The sequence below is a fragment of the Uloborus diversus genome, chromosome 5 (genome assembly GCF_026930045.1).
Source record: "Uloborus diversus isolate 005 chromosome 5, Udiv.v.3.1, whole genome shotgun sequence".
In the NCBI taxonomy this organism is placed as follows: Eukaryota; Metazoa; Arthropoda; class Arachnida; order Araneae; family Uloboridae; genus Uloborus; species Uloborus diversus.
This window is the reverse complement of record NC_072735.1, coordinates 684,385-688,866: the sequence shown is the minus strand read 5'-3', so window position 1 is coordinate 688,866 and position 4,482 is coordinate 684,385.

Genomic DNA, 4,482 nt, shown 5'->3' with positions numbered 1-4,482 from the left:
TTGAAACAGTGACAATAATAATATCCATCGATATGTTCAAGCAATGAATGTTGCTGATTATTTATTTACAGTAGACTCTCGATTATCCGGCTCGCGACTATCCTGACTCCGTACTATCCGGTCTGGTTAAGAATGTTTGAAATCGGTCATTTGTAAAACTGGATGTGCATGGGGAAAATAAAGAATGCTAAAATGTTTTTCATTTTTTACCTCGTCTGCAACTTCCGTGCAATCTGATCCCCCAATAACACAGGTGGCAAATTAGTTAGAAGCTGTCTCGCGGTCACTTTTGCACACGACACTTATCTATTAAATAAAACAGTAAGTACTACTTCTGCTTTTGTTTTTTATCTAAAACATGTAATTACATGTGTTTTAAATTAAGTAGGAGATGGAGTTAGAAAATTGAACTCCGTCCTATCCGTATTTTTTGTTATCCGGATTGCCAATCCGCCACATTAGTCCGGATAATCGGGAGTCTACTGTATTTATTTTTCTTTTGAGCAGAAACTCGTAAAATGTTGCGTTACAGTTTCATGTCAAAGATTTTATTTAGTAATTCGAAACATCAGTTCACAAATTTAAATAAACGTTTTACATGCACAGATTGAAACGCCTTGTACTCAACGCAGGTGAATGAAAGCAGAGAGATTTCTCATAACGATGACGTCACGAGTCTCCCTCTTCGATTCCCTCTTTTCGTCGCTCCGTGACACATCCCTTCTATTTTCTACGGCCCTTTTATATTTTATTTTTAAGTTTTTTGGTTTTAAAATTTATTTGAGGTGAAAGTTTTTGAAAGTAAAAATATATTTTCTTGTAACCTATCCTTATTAAGAAAACAGAAAAAAAAAAAAAAAAAAAAAAAACTATATGGACTTTCAGTTTAATATAAATGTATTACGTATAAAAAAGAATAACTTTTTTTTTTCATTAATCTATTTTCAGTATTGCGGTTTGTATGCTCGAATTTGAAATTAATTTTGTTCGAGTATAGTGAAAAAAAAAAGAAAGCTTTTAAAAGCGCCTAAACATACTCGTACATGTAGTACATTGCTTGTTGTACATACTCGTACATTGTTTAAGTTCAGGCTTGAAACTGATCTGTTAAATTTAATGTCAATTATTTTTTTCATTGTTTATACCAATCTCCTCCAGTCAAGAGTAGCACTTTTGGAAAGTAGCACTGAAATTGATAGAATGGACCTTATTCACGGTTTGGCAACGGTCCCATCAGCTGTCCGTCTGCGGGTATTTTGACCAATTACGTAGTGTCAGTAGTGCTAAAAAAACTCGTTTCTTAGTTAAAAACGTAAAAAACCTCCCATTTTTAAATATAAAGAAGACTTTATAAGCCACACAAAAGCAAGTGTTATTATACGCTGTAGTGCCGGATTTTCGTCTGCTACAGTTCCCACAATGCACTGCAGTGAGGGGTTTTTACCCGCAGTGACGTCAGGTGAATACTGTCCATTAGCCAAAAAAAATAACTTGGACCCAGAAAATACTTTCATTTTCCCATCCGTTACTTTTTAATTATTTTTTTTAAATGTCCGGTTTTTCAAACAAGGCGTGGTCTTGATGACGTCACAAATGACGCACTTGCCGCATCTTTCACCACGTTTCCACGTTATGATAATCAAGAAGCGAATTAAAATTGCGCTCTACGCTCACTATCAACCATATCGTTGCCGATAACGTGAGTAAAGATGCGAATTAAATATTTTGCTCTGAGAATGGCAACACGAAATGGCATTTCATCATTTGTGACGTCACACGACAGAAACGTAAACAATGAAAGCGCAGCGATTTACGTATTTTTTTTTAAATATTAAAAATATTAAAAACCCATTCAAAACCGAAAGCAAAATGCAGGATTATGACAGACAATGTAAGTTAAGAAATAACCTTTAAATAAACATAATATATACATATTACTCTCACATTTATGTACATGAGCGCCAGCAAGGGGCTGTAAGGGGGTGCATTTTCACAACCAAGCTTTTTAAATTAAAACTTAATTAACTTTTAAAAAGCAGTATTAATTTTATACTTGTTGAATATAATAAAAAAATATGATATTAAATTCTGAGATTATAAAATAGTGACAACAAAAAGTTTAGAAAATTATCTAATAACTTTTGATTTAGGTGTCAAACCTAATTTTGTTGTTGAAGTTTTGTTTTTTTAGAAATTAATGTTTATTAATTCTACTCGGACGTAAAGCAATTTTCAAAATATTGCGCGAGCGACTCAAAATAGGTTCGAGATCGACCGGTCGAAAAGCAGTTTTAGTGCATCTGTAATGGTGTAAGGCAAAAACGAAAAGTGGGGTAGGGGGGGGGGGCAGGATCCTCTCCGGAAAAATTTTAGAAATTAACTACAAAATTACTACCCGCCTTGTCTAGAGGTCAGAGGAGTCTGATTGCGATGAGGTGGTCCCGGGTTCGAATAACGGCTCGGACAAAATCCATGGATGTACTTTCTCTCCCATGTCCTTGTCCTTCTTTGTGTGAATGTGTTGTTTTGCCTACCCTGTAAACGGGTCCTTATGGCATGTGTGTACTGTGGAAGTCGGATTTCACACCAAATTACTGTACAATTGGAAAAGTGAAGCAGCGCACCCCAATTACCAGCCTAGCTGGCACAAGACAACAACAACCACAAAAATCGTAATTTTCGCAATTTATTTGTAACGTTATAGCAAAGGAAGGGGGGATGGAATAACTTTCTTTTTATTTCTGAATTAAAGTCGATTTTAGACCTATGTTTGGTCAGCTTAGGAGTTCCGGAGATTCATTCGAAAATCAGAAATTTTAAGAATTCGGAAGTTTTTTTTTAGTTTTCTGAAAATTTTAAAAAGTGCAGTTGACGGGTTTCTGAAATAAACGATTAAAATTTCTTCCCATTTTCTTAAATCTATATTATTTTGCCCATTTTATATTCTTTGTCTCACATTAAAGCTCTCTACAATAAAGATCTAAAGACAATCTACCTAACTAACCCGACTTTTGATTTAAAAGAGGCAAACGATAGCAATAAGCATTTCTTATACTATGTCTACACTGCTGCTATGTAAAACTTGCTCTTTTATAACTAAGTTTATAAGCAACCTAAAGTTGCGTTTTTTTTTTTTTCTTTTTTTTTTTTTTGAAAATTCACTGTAAAAAATTTTTTTAGAAATCAGCGGAACCTTTCCTATTTAAACACGTCATTAAATATATGGCCAAAAACTCAGTTTTTAAGCTTTAGTGTTGAAATTTTTCCTAAGAAATTCCCGAACTTTCCCTATTTTTAGTCATCAATAAAAAAAAAATAGAAAAAAAAAAAAAATAGAACCGATTTCAAAAGTGCTCTAAAAAATGAAAAAAAAATTTATTCTTTAAACACCATCGATATTACTTTTAAACATAATTTTTGAAGTTGGCGCAAAAACAAAAAGTAAAACCCAGTGTAACCATGCTTCGTTCATATTTTTTTCAAGAAAATCATCCAAAGGTAGGAACGAAACATTTATATCGTTATTCAAATATGCTGTTATCAATGCAAAATGTATGTGGTAGTGAAGAAACTAGGATCCGTTAAATTTATAATTGTAGTTGAGTTATGGTTCTGAATGATCTTATCGATCGTTTTTGCGCCAACTTCAAAAATTATGTTTAAAAGTATTATTGATGTGTTTAAAGAATAAAATTATTTTTCACTTTTTAGAGCAATTTTAAAGTCGGTTCTATTTTTTTTTAAATTTTTTTTTATTTCATTCTTTTTAGTGTAAATGTAGATATTTCAGTAAAAGTAAGAAGTTACCATCACGAAACTTTACATTATTTTTTTCATAAAAATGTTCCATACTAAAAAAAAAACATATAAGCACGCTTTAAACTGTAAGCAATTGGCACTAAAAATTTATCTTTGTTTCTTTCTGGAATTCATTTGTGGGTTAATTTAATTATAAACATTTAAATATCCCTAACTATTTGCATTTCTGTATAGTTGAGGCAAACATAACCTGTTAGTATTGTGAAGGCTAAGCAGATCCTGAGCACTGCATCACCTCGTTTCCAGGTTAGCTTTACCACCACTATGGAGCAATGACACTGATGAAATTTAATGCTTGCTTCAGAGAAGCCTTAATTCAAAATTATCATTACAATTACTATTAATGTTATTGTTATATGGCACCAAACTTTTATAACAATGGGTTCATATAATTTTAATCATATAATAGGGAAATTGCATTAAATTTACTGTTTTTTGCCCATAACTGTTTTCTAAAGAAGAAATATGGTCAAACAAAGTAATGGGACCTAAGTTGACCCATCGCCTATCCATTAAAAAAAGAATCATCAAAATCGGTTCACTAGGTGAGAGGCTGTAAGTAGACAAACAAAAAAAAAAAAAAAAAAAAGAAAGAAAGAAAGAAGAAAAACATACATGTGGTATTAACTAATAACCGCCTCCTTTTTGAAGTCGGTTAAAAAT